Here is a 13353-nt window from a genome sequence, read left to right as displayed (position 1 = left end):
TTATCTTTTTTTCCCACTTCTATATTCCCAGTGCCAGGAACATGTAAGTGCATAATAAATATTTGTTTAATAGATGAATCTTTCTATAGCTACTGATTAACTTCATTCCAAATTTCTTACCTCTGACTTCAATCAAATTTTATCTCAAGTTATCAGACCTGCTCAGGAAAACTTTCTGACTGACAGGTAATTGCTGTAAAATAATATTTCCTTACTTGTGAAAAATCATATATTGATCATATTTGACAGCACACCCCGTTAGGGTTTGATAACCAGTGTTATAAATATTCCCTTGCAAAGCAACTTCCAGACTAGAAGCAGTTTTAACCACCATCATTTCTCTTTCTCTATTGTACTCTGTTCTTATGAAGAACAAAGCTCTCAAAAGTCCTTGCTTAAAGTCAGGTTTCAACAATTGCTTATTGAAATGAATTGGCCTTGGAAAATTCTGACATTCACTCCAGAGTCTGCCATTTCCTAGTGAAGCATACGCATTTAGCTTTAAAAAAGAGAAATAGTGCAGTTTCACAAGGGCATAGAGACACCACGTCCATGTCACTTGTCAGACAAGATATTTGTGGCACTGTGGCTCACAGTGTTTTGTGTGCCAATTGTTCAAAAGAAAAACAACACAGCTTGGGCAAATGAAAAGGTGTCGTCTGAGGCTAATATTGAAATAACAAAGTTTCATCCCCAACCTACACTGGGAATGCCTAAGATGGAAGGATGAAACAGTGTCAAGCAGAGATCCAAAACAGCCCCACATTTCAAATTTGTATTTTAAAGAAATCATTGCTAGTGGCATTGTTCTGCAAACAAAGATGTAGAATCTGCAACTGTTCACTCTTTAGTTTTGAGACATTTTTTCTTTTGACAATAACCTAGTAAGGACTTGATAAATGTTAGATATTATTATAGCCACAAAGGAGAGATGCAAACACAAGATAGTTTTGCTGCTGTAAGATAAAATCCTTGTCTCTCATCCCGGCAACTTCCTTTCCATTAAACTTCCTTTGTGTTGGTGGCACTGAAGTGGGCATTTTTGGGAAATTGATTTGAGGGATTCATTTAATTTAGGTTTAACTGTGTATATTTATATTTAAGGGTTTCACTGTTATATCAGTGTAGAATAAATTATTGCTAGAGGTCCCTGTGTAGGAATGGCTTCTCGAAGTGCTGAATTCTTTCACTGTGCTGACTTACGTAACACACAGGGATGGGTCTGGAGTTTGTACTGGCAGGTGACTGTGTGTTCCTGTAATAATATGTAAATGTTGGTTAATGGAAGAGAAGCGAGGTTTCCATAGGGCTGGAAGCTAGTCTTTGGAAAATTCTTCAGGTCATTGAGTAGAATTGTATGTAAGATATTCAATTCTCATTGACTGAGTGCAGAGCTCAAAAAGTGCCCGCCACCAATGCACCTGACATGAAGGGCAGTGTGGCAGAGGGCATATCCTTGTGGAAAGAGAAAGTGTCTTTCCCTATTTGTGGCAAAATTATCCTACTTTTGCAAAATTGGCAAAAAACGAATGACCATGTGTATCCATCTCTAGGGTCCCTCCCAGAGTCATAGAAATTGCCTGTGCAAAGCAAGGGGTTGAGAATACAGAAATCCTGAAAAATGAAATTCTTTCATGTCAGGATTATACTCTTAAGGCAGCATTTATAATTATATACTTACCATAGAGTTTTTCCTTTTTAGTGGAAATTGCATAAAATAGAATTTGTCAGAATTTTTATCTTTATAGGACATAAATCTGAAGCAGTAGTACAAATAAGGAGTATATTTAAATGTGAAGTCGCATGTTTTATGTATACCAAAATTATTCCATAGCATCTTAGTGTATCTGATGCTGCCATATAAAACATCATGCAGATCATACCAAATGTAGTTATTTCATTAAGAGGAAGAGATAAATTTCAATAGCAATAATAAAGGGCTCTTAGATTGGTGATAATTAAATTAATGAAAAAGAATTAATTATATGACTACAGCTTGAAAATGATTTAAATTTCTTGCTCATTTGACACAAAACACCACTAACAAAAAATAATCTCAAACACAATATGTCACTATGATGAAAATACTAATGACAAATTAATCTAATAATTTTAAGTTTGGTCTCCAGTATAAGAAAGCCTGAAAAGTACTGAAATTTTATAGCTCATATGCATATGGATTTTAGTGCAGCATTGTTTATAATAAGGAAAGAATAAAAATAACTTAGATGTCCATCTAAAGGGGATTAATTAAATTCCATTTCTCCCAGATATGACAAGAATCATACATATAATTTAAACTTTTACCAATAATCAGTTGTGCAGCAAAGAAATTTTTACAACTATTAATAATTTTAAGACATATTTCCATCAAGCATGCTAGAGAAAAGACTAAATAATCTCTGTTTCCTCATAGGAAGTATTGCAAAATCATTGTTAAAGAGTATCCATCCAGAAAATGTAGGAAAATAGTACTATAGAAATACAATAGTTCATTAATAAAAATGGTATGTTATTTTTCTGGATTTTGTGATATTTGTTGTATTTATCAGGTTTTTTTCAATTTTTTTGGTGTATTGTCTTTTACTAAATAAATATTCACTCTTGTAATTATGTATTAATTTTTCTTAAAAAAAGCCTCCCATCTTATATAAGCTTTAGATGCTATAAAACCTGGCTTTAGCCCTGCCTGTCTGATATGGCATGTAGATCCTCTTGAACAGTTAGTGGTATAAATAGTGTTTGACATTCTCATTTCTCTGTATTTGTTGTAGGGTGGGAGAGAACAAAAAATACCTCACTGTGTTTTATTACACTTTAAAGCAATGTAATTAGTCCAGTTGTATTTCAATCCTGACTGGATACCAACATAAACACTACATATTTAGTTTCCAATGTCTCTAAAAAGTATTTTTATTGGATTTTAAAATTACAAAAGTAACTTGAATTATTAAAAATTCAGATAATAAAAAATGTAATATAGCAAAAGTAATAAGTAAATATCCCTTTTCCCTCATCCCATTCCCAAGAAGTAACCACTGTTTACTGCTTGGAGTGAGTTTTTTTCAGACTTTTCCTAATATACAAATATATGTGTATGAATATATATGTGTGTATATGTGTGTATATATGCCTATACCACCAACTTATATGTACACACATAAATCTAAATAAAAAAAATAAAGTTATCGCAAAAGTGACATCATAATACACGTTAATTTCTATCTTTTTTTGTCTGTGAACCATATATTATGAACCCCTTTCCATAACAATACATATATATCTACATCATTCTTAAGAAATGGAAACTATAGATCTAATATATTAATTAATCCCTTACAAATGGACATTTATGTTATTTTTATTCTTTCCTTATTATAACCAATACAGCACTAAAATCCATACATGTATCTCTGTACATATTTGTGAGAATTTCTGGAGAAATTATGTTTTTGGATCAAAGTTTATGAACTAAAAAATTTCCATTTATTTTATTGCCAATTGACTTTAAAAAAACCAAATTAATTTCATTGATACATATTAATGAAGAATACAATTTATCCAAAGTATACAATCAATGGTATTTGGTATAATCACATAGTTGTACATTTATCACTTCAGACATTATTAAAGCATTTTCATTATTTCAATATTAACAATAAACAAAAAACAGACCAACAAACAAACAAATTCCTCACCTCTCAATCTCTTTGTTTCCCCTGCTGTACATAGCCGCTATTTCTGGCTATTCTTGCAGAATTATTTATTTGTTTATTAAGCAGTTTTATTGAGATATATTCACATACCATATGGTCTATCCAAAGTGTATAATCAATGGCTTTTTCTTAGCTGTTAAAAAGTCCTTTATTGTAAAATTGTAAAATAAATGGAAAAATAGATTGAAAGGAATTATGAATTTTAAAGGAGAGTGCAAGGCCAGGTTAGATTTAATATAATCAATTATTAAAAATAGCTTAGCAACAAACATTTATAAATGTAAATAATAATTCAAATATAACAGAAATGAATTATGACATAATTCTAATTTTCCATTTATTTTATTGCCAAATTGCCTTTTAAAAATGGTTGGCTTCCACATGGTTACAAACTCTTGTTAGGGATAGTGCCAGATTGTCCCCAACAAGCTAAGATTCTAGTGCCTCAGCATTCTTTAAGCCTTTGGTCATTCTTGTGGAGGGGTGGCTGGGTGATATGTAGGAAAAGTGCAATGAAGCCAGTCTACTGAGCTTTGTCTCTATTGTCCTGAGCAACGCTGCTCTGGCCCAAATCTGTAGATCTACTCAGCAAACCCAAACCCTGCAGTTTACCTGATCATAAAAGGCAGATTAACACACATCTCATGTTAATCAAGCAAGGCTTTTTTGGGTGGGGGGGGGTTCCCTCCCATTTGCTTCTCTTCAAGAAGTTACTAAATTATTCCTTATAACCACATTCAGCAATGTTTCTGAGACGAGTTTTAGTATGTACAGTTTTCTCCATCTCCTTCATGTTTTTCAGGATCTCCTACTGTCCACTAGTCTAGCCCCTTCTTTTTCTCTGCCCCCACTCTGGTAGAAGAGGTAAGGGAGAGCATTGTAACAGTCTGCGTGAAAAGCCCCCTTTGCCCTACCAGCACTGTTAAGTGTAGGCACATGTTGCCTGGCAGCTTTCCTTGAAGTCTCATTCTTGCTCTTATGTGGGGAGCCCTGCAAAGCAGGCTCCGAGTTCACAGTGAGAGTGTAGATAAAGTGTACTTGGAGAGTCTGGAGATAAAATAGGAAGTGCCCACTGGGCAAGATCATGTGCTGAAGTAAATAATGCTGAGTGTGGATAAGAAGTAGAAAGAAACTGTGTTATCTGTAGGTTTATGAATAGAAGAATAACTTTTGTGTTGTAGTGATCTGGAAATGCAAATCTTCTGAATGTACTATTTCCCCTTATGGTATAAAATAAAATGTGTGTTCAAGCCAAGTGCCTGAGGTAGTTGCGAACTCCTCATGGTCCACCTGGCCCCGGCTATTTTGTGTCTTTCTTCAGCCTCACACTCCTCCCCCTCAGGACCCTGTTCAGCTGCGTGGGTCGCAGCACTCTCATGATTACTTTAATAATTTATGTGGGTAATTACTTTCCCCCATCTCCTAATTTCTCATAACTGGGTTACTGGCTTAACAAGTCCTGTTCTGAACTTTCTTTGCCATGTATCCTCAGTATAGCTTCTTGTTTAAATTTTTTCTATTTCTTTAGACCTCATCCTGTTTTGGTCATTCGTAGTACCACAGCTAAGTTTTCATGCCAGCAATCTCTCTTTGGAATTCAACGTGAGAACCAAGGTTAGAAAAGCAACACGCTTTTGGATCTTCACAGCCAGTGTCAGGATTTCTATCTTTCTTTGGTAAATATGCACAAAGTATGGTAAGTAGAATTAACCAAATCCTTTTTGGAGGCAATCTTTGATCTTCAAAAGTGCCACATTTATTTTATCAGTGTTTAGCTCTGGGGATGGAGTGGGTAGGGGATTTGCTAATATATCCAGCTAAAGACTATATTTCCCAGTCTCCTTGCAACTAAGTTGTGGACAAATGAAATATAGTATAAATATTGTGTGCCATTGCTAGATGCCATCCTTACCAGGGAGTACACATGCCCTTCTTTCCCTGTCCTCCTTCTTGATAGCTTGATGGGGATGTGATGACTGGAGCTCGAGCAGCCACCTTGGACCATCAGGTGGCAGTTATACATGGAGAATGACAAAAGGAACCTGAATGTTTGCTTCTTGGAGCCACCATACCAGCCTGGACTGCCTACCTCTGGATTTCTTTTCTTGTGAGAGAAAAATAAACCTCTCTCCTGTTTAAAGCAGGGTTCTTTTACATTTATTTTATTTTGGTTATACGTAACCCAATCTAAATTGAACTAATAACTGTATATTAGGAAGAGGCAAGCACTGCCTGGAAAACAGTGTGTGGAAGGAAAGGACAGGAGTGTTTTAGTATAAGCACGGCTTGGTGGTCATCCATAAAACATGATAGGCATGAGACGTGTCTGGGGTCTGATATTCTGCAAATGTGCCCTTGTTTAACTGCTTGAATTGTTGCCAAAACCAATATATGAAGGTCATTGTATTAGGTTCCTATCACTGTTGTAATGAATTATCACAAACTTAGTGGTTTTAAACAACAAAAATTTATTATCTTACAGTTAATAGGGCAGAAATCAGTTTAACTGGAGGCTCTAGGGGAGGACCCATTTCCTTGATCTTTTCCATCTTCTAGAAGCTGCCTGCTTTCCTTGGCCTGTGACTCCACATCACTCTGACCTCTGCTTACCTCGTTCCATCTCCTTCTCTCCCTCTGCTCTGTCAACACATCACCTGCTCTGACTCTGACCATGATAGAGAGGTCATCCAAAGACACACCTGGTGGCATCTCCTGGTCTCTTCCTTTTCTTCCGGGTTCCATTTCTGCTTCTAGCTTCCTGTGGCTTTCTCTCTTTCTCTCTGAATTTCACTCTGCTTATAAAGGACTCTGGTAATAGAAGTAAGACCCATTCTGATTGAGGTGGGTTACACCTTAACTGAAGTAGCCTTATCAAAAGGAATGACTTACACTGGTTTCACACCATAGAAATGGATTAAATTTAAGAATATGGTTTTCTGGGGACACACACAGCTTCTAATCACCCTTTTTATTACACTGGGTAATTTTCCCATCTCAAGATCTTTAACTTGATCCTTTACATGCAAAGTCCCTTTTTCCATGTAAAGTAGCATAGTCACAGGTTCCTGTGATTGGGATGTGGACCTCTTGGGTGGGGGGTGCTATGTGAATTCTTATGTACATGGCTAGGCAGTGTGGTGTGTTGGAAGGAGTTAGCATACCTGGTTGGAGTTAGCAAATCTGGGAGTCCCAGAGCTGCCCCTAGATCTTGGGCAAATCATTTAAATCATTTACATTATCTTCACTTTAATTTTTGAATTTAATTTCTGTAATTAAATGGACTAATTAATGGACTAGATCTGGAATGGCAAATTCTGTCAATCCATCCTCCTCACCTGGGGCAGAGAAGGCTGCTAGATCCGGGCTCTCTCTTTTGTGAGCCTGTGGCCCCTCCTTCCAAATAGCTACTACCAGCTGTCTACAGATAATAACTGAGATGAATGAATTTCCTCTCTGTGAACAAAATCATCTTTGTGTATTAAAACACATACACACCTAAAACCCAGCTAGCCTCATCATGGATTATTGCATGCCCAAAGTCAGCTGACTCCCTTCCTTGTCAATGTATTTTCTTAGAGTTTTCACCAGACCTATTAACTTGGCTACTGAGTACTCCACATCTCCCTGCTTCTCCTCTGAAGGGAGCAACTAAGAGAAAAAAAGAGGAATGAATGGCCTGAAGAGTCGCCTGCTTGTCTCATCACTCAGGTGTGAGAGTTGCCCCCACAGAAGCCCTGGGCTACCTCCACATCCAGGACCCTGGGCAGTACCAGGCAATGCCTTTTCTTACACTTGGACTTAATCATATACTTTTATACTTATACACAAAAGCTTATGTCCTTTTTTGTTTTTGATTTTGCGTTTATTAGCTTCACACACAATTTCCAGGCAGTTTTGCCTCTTGTGAATATACTGAGAACAAAGCAACAAGTTATATAGTTTGTTTCTGGACTCATAAGGTAGGAAAAAAGCCTCTCAAAAGTAATTGACAATCTGACAGGACCAGATGTGTAAAACATGTAAAACATCTCAGTGAGGGAGGGTACAAAGCATTAAAAATGATAGTGCTTGGTGGTGGACTTGGCCCAGTGGTTAGGGCATCCGTCTACCACATGGGAGGTCTGTGGTTCAAACCCCGGGCCTCCTTGACCCGTGTGGAGCTGGCCCGTGCACGGTGCTGATGCGCACAAGGAGTGCCCTGCCATGCAGGGGTGTCCCCGCATAGGGGAGCCCCACATGGAAGGAGTGCGTCCCGTAAGGAGAGCTGCCCAGCGTGAAAGAAAGTGTAGCCTGTCCAGGAATGGTGCCGCACACATGGAGAGCTGACAGAACAAGATGACGCAACAAAAAGAAACAGATTCCTGTGCCACTGACAACAACGGAAGCGGACAAAGAAGATGCAACAAATAGACACAGAGAACAGACAACCGGGGGGGGGGGGGGGGGGGGGCGGGGAAGGGGAGAGAAATAAATAAATAAATAAATAGATCTTTTGCCAGTGGAAAAAATGGCATGGAACTTGCATAAAGACAGACATATTGAATATAACATTTAAAAGAAAATAAAAGAAAAAGGAAAAAAAAGAAAAAAAAGGACAGACATATTGACGAACAGAATCAAATAGAGAACTTAGAAACAGACTCTCATATCTACAGTCAAGTAATTTTTGACAAGGTGGTCAAGCCCTCCCAGCAGGGCCAGAACAGTCTATTCAACAAATGGTGATGGGAGAACTGGATATTCATATCCGAAAGAAAGAAAGAGGACTTCTACCTCATATTTTATAGAAAACTTAACTCAAAATGAATCAAGAACCTAAATATAAAAGCTGGAACCATAATACTCCTAGAAGAAAATGTAGGAAAATATCTTCAAGATCTTGTGGTAGGCAGTAGTTTCTTAAACCTTATACCGAAAGCATAAGCAACAAAAGAAAACAAAATAGATAAATAGTACCTCTTCAAAATTAAACACTTTTGTACCTCAAAGGACTTTTTCAAAAGGGTGAAGAGGCAGCTGACTCAATGGGAGAAAATACTTGGTAATCACATATCTGATAAAAGTTTAATGTCCATGATATATAAAGAGATCATACAACTAAAAAATAAAAAGACAAACTACCCAATTAAAAAACGGGCAAAAGACTTGAAAAGACAATCGTTCAAAGAATAAATAAAAATGGTAAAGAAACACATGAAAAAATGTTCAATGTAATTAGTGGTTAGTGAAATTCAAATCATAACTACAATAGGATAACATTTCACACCTATTAGACTGGCCACTATTAAAAAGCTGGAAAACTGTAAATGTTGGAGAGGGTGTGGAGAGATAGGAACGCTTATTCAGCATTGGTGGGACTGTAGAATGGTATAGCCACTGGAGGACTGTCTGGCAGTTCCAAAGGAAGTTGAATATAGACTTGCCATGTGACCTGGCCATACCATTACTAGGTATATACCCAGAGAACTGAGAGCAGTGACACGAATAGACATCTGCACACTGGTGTTCATAGCAGCATTATCATGATTGCCAGAAGTTGGAAACAACCCAGGTGACCATCAACTGATAAATGGATAAACAAATTGTGATGTATATACACAATGGAATATTATGCAGTAACAAGAAGAAATGAAGTTGTGAAGAATATGACAACATGGATGAACTTGGAGGACATTATGTTGAGTGAAGCAAGCCAGACACAAAATGGCAAATACTGTATAATTGTGCTATTATGAACTAAATATATTGTATAAACTCATGGAGTTAATAATTAGAAGATAGGTCACCAGAAAATAGAAGGGTAGAGAATGGAAAGCTGAAGGTTAATCCGTGCAGAACTGGTAAAAAGGTTGTTTGTAAATCTTTGGAAGTAAGTAGAAATGATGAAAGCATATCATGGTGTTTGTAACTGGCAGAGCTTTTATTATGGATATGACAGTGGTTGAAAGGGAAAGTCTAAGGTCATGTATGTTACTAGAAGGAAAGCTAAAAACTGTAACATGGGACTGTATAAGATAGTAAAACCTCATGTAAAACACAAATATGGGTGATATTGCTTATATAAGATTGTTTACAAAATATAAAAACAAATATAGAGAGAAGGAAAAAGAATAGCAGCTATGTATGGCAGGGGAAGCATAGAGAAATTGAGGGGTGATGAGTTTTGTTTGTTTTTTGTTTATTACTATTTTTTTTTTTTTTTTAAAGATTTTATTTATTTATTTAATTTCCCCCCCTCCCCTGGTTGTCTGTTCTTGGTGTCTATTTGCTGCGTCTTGTTTCTTTGTCCGCTTCTGTTGTCGTCAGCGGCACGGGAAGTGTGGGCGGCGCCATTCCTGGGCAGGCTGCTCTTTCTTTTCACGCTGGGCGGCTTTCCTCACGGGCGCACTCCTTGCGCCTGGGGCTCCCCTACGCGGGGGACACCCCTGCGTGGCAGGGCACTCCTTGCGCGCATCAGCACTGCGCATGGCCAGCTCCACACGGGTCAAGGAGGCCCGGGGTTTGAACCGCGGACCTCCCATATGGTAGATGGACGCCCTAACCACTGGGCCAAAGTCCGTTTCCCTGTTTATTACTATTATTGGAATAATGAAAGTGATCTAAGAATGATTGAAGTAATGAAGACACAAATATGTGATTATACCAAATACCATTGATTTTACACTTTGGATGGATTTATGCTTCATTAATATGTATCCATAAAATTGATTTGTTTAAAAAAAAACTACATACTGCTGAAAGCACAAAAATTTGGTAATTTTCATAAAAATATTTGACTTCACCTACTTAACTGTTCGTAGATTTTAGTTTTTGTTTCTTTAATAATATTCTGTACTGGTGGTATTTAAAAAAACTGTAACATACTTATTTTAAATTTAAAACATAACTAAAGATGAATAACAGTAAGTATTGTTACCTTTAGGAAAAAAATAATAGAGCTTAGACCATGGAAAAAGCTGTGAGACAGGATGTGAACTCCCAACTGGAAGGCGAATTATATAGAAAATACACAGGGGACTTAAGGAACTCATGAGCAGCAAAGTCAGCTATGAGAGAAACCACAGAAGAGTTAAATGATCAAATGGTCTATGATACATAGTTTCTGGATTGCATTGTGAAATAGGAGAGGGCTATTTTCTATTAAGACAATTGTTCCTTATCACTGTCTTCCCAGACTTGCTGAAATGCCTTTCTTTGGAGATTTTCCAATGCAGAGACAATCTTTCTTTTTATTTTAATACTCCTTCTTATCAAAATGGATCCTTGGGTTGCTTCATTCTATAACCACAGGCCAGAGAAAATCTGTATTCCAGGATCTGAGTTCCTCACTATAAATTCTTGGTAAAAACACAGAAGGGTGGTGCCCTGCAATGGGCCGCCTTCCCTGAAGAGCCGATCCCTCCCCACACATTAGGTATTTGCCATCATGTTGGCCTGTTTTATTTTCCTCATAAAACCTACCAATATCTGAAATTATTTTGTTTATTTGTTTACTTTGGGAGTGGCAAACTAGTGGGTGCTGTGTAAGAGGTGCTGATCTAAACTACAGGCTGGTTGTCTTTGGCCAGAAGAGAGAGAGAGAAAATTTGAATCTGAATGCCCTTAGGCAAGCAGGAACTCTCTCCAGTTCAGCACAATGATCACCACTCCCAATAGTCTCACACTTGGCTTCTTCACACACTTGAGTTTTCTGCCTAGCCCATGAAGGCGTCTAAATATGGGAACTCAGGTTTGTCTGTACCAGGTTTCCTGCACCCGAATGTAGCTCTGTGGGAGCAGGGATGTCATCTGTACCCCACGACCTAGGCATTCAGAAGTATGTGTTCCCTGGAGTAGAGTGAGAAGATTTTATTCCTGGCTTCTTCTAATATGTTATTGCTCTAAGAAGAATGTCTTACCTTCTCTATACTTTCAATTTCTTACCTATAAAAGCACTGAGAAATGCAATGGGCATGGAATTGAGAGAGGCCTTGTTAAAATTCTTTTGGAGAGCCCCAATCAACACTCTCCAGACTGAAACTTTCTTCTAGGCAAATGTTTTTGCAAAGAACTGAGCTGCTCTGTTTTATGAGAGTTATGAAACCAGGCAGTCAGCATTGTGGGCAGGTGGTCATATGTCCACGTTGTAACACCCAGAACCTATGACTATTTCACCTAAATGGCAAAAGAGACTTTGTATATGTGATTAAATTAAGGACCTTGGGTTGGGAAGATTATCCTCATATATCTGTGTGGGACCAATGCATTCACAAGGCTCTTTAAAAGGCAACAAAGAGGCAAAAGAGTCAGAGTCAGAGAAGGCGATGTGACAACAGAAGCAGAGGTCAGAGTGGTGCCATTGCTGGAGGGGAGCCATGAACCAAGGAAGGCAGACAGCCTCTAGAAGCTGGAAAAGGCAAGCACTTGATTGCTGGGAGAGCTTCCAGAAAGGAATGTAGCGAGGCTAATACCTTGATTTTAGCCCTGTAAAAACTGTCAGGCTTCTGATGTCCAAAATTGTAAGATAATGCAATATCTATGTTGTTTAAAGCCACTAAGTTTATGGCATTTTGTTACAGTAGCAATAGGAAACTAAGACAATTAGCCAATATTTATTGAACATGTATTGTATGCCAGGAACTGTGCTGTGTTCTCATAATAAAAGATAGACATTGTCTTGAAATTAGTTTATAGGGAAAACACTAAACAAATGTTTATAAGTGAAAATTGAGCAATTACAGATTAAAAAAAGTAAAGGTTCATCAGTACAGTCATCACTATTAAGGACCCGTCAATGATCCATCCTCCTTCACTAGTCACTGCCCCTGTACTCCAGGGATTCTTCCTATCCCCTCAGAGAATGTGGTAGAGCTTCCAAGGATGGAAATTTGATATTCTTTTGATTATTGTGTGACTCTCCGCCTGCTGTGACAATGCCCCATGAACACTTGAACACATTCATATGTCTTATAGGTATGCCCCAGGTGAACCTCATCCCGTGCATCCCCCATCTCTGATAGCCCACACCAGTGATCCTCTCCTGCCACATTTGTATCCCTTCTGTGATTCAAACCTTCTTCAAAATTGAAACCAACAAGATAACCAAATACAATTAAAAGGAAATGATTTGAAATAGTTTTAAAAATAATAAGACACAATTTTTTTTTAAAAGTTTGAAATAAAAAATATAAAATTAAAATTTGACATTATGTCTTTCATCACTGTAAGATCTCTTGTCTTGTATGTACAGTGACATTTTCTTCTGTTTATTCCCCAAGTGTCTTCTTTTTTTTGTTTAGTGTTTGTTTTTTGCTTTTTTTTTCATCCCCCACCTTGCAGCTTTTTGTGTGCTGTCTGTGCCCTGTATCCATTTGCTATACATTCTTCTTTGTCTATATTTTATTTATTTTCCCCTCCCTCCTTGCAGCTTGCTTGCTGTCTGTTCTTTGTGTCCATTTGCTGCAGGGTCTTCGTGTTCTCACTTGACTCCCTTCTTTTTGTTATGTTACCTTGCTGAGTTGGCTCTCCGCAGTGTCTGCGGGCCAGGTGGCACTTGACAGCATGCAGGAGAATCTGCCCTCACAAGGAGGCCCCAAGATGTGAACCAAGGGCCTCCCATATGGTAGACAGGAGCTAATCTGTTGAGTTACAGCTGCTT

General features: G+C 37.8%; 1 long non-coding RNA gene across 1 annotated transcript in view; it reads left to right on the top strand.

Moving 5' to 3' along the window:
* LOC111766782 (uncharacterized) overlaps positions 1-13353 on the top strand; it is a 114207-nt gene that overhangs the window by 19510 nt on the left and 81344 nt on the right. Inside the window, exons 2-4 of the long non-coding RNA XR_002798749.3 lie at positions 5245-5412; positions 5674-5823; positions 7293-7489. This is a non-coding gene — a long non-coding RNA (uncharacterized lncRNA). The remainder of the gene's footprint in view (positions 1-5244; positions 5413-5673; positions 5824-7292; positions 7490-13353) is intronic.

This window comes from Dasypus novemcinctus, chromosome 13, assembly GCF_030445035.2.
Source record: "Dasypus novemcinctus isolate mDasNov1 chromosome 13, mDasNov1.1.hap2, whole genome shotgun sequence".
Taxonomy (NCBI): domain Eukaryota; kingdom Metazoa; phylum Chordata; class Mammalia; order Cingulata; family Dasypodidae; genus Dasypus; species Dasypus novemcinctus.
This window is presented reverse-complemented; position numbering and strand designations above follow the sequence as displayed.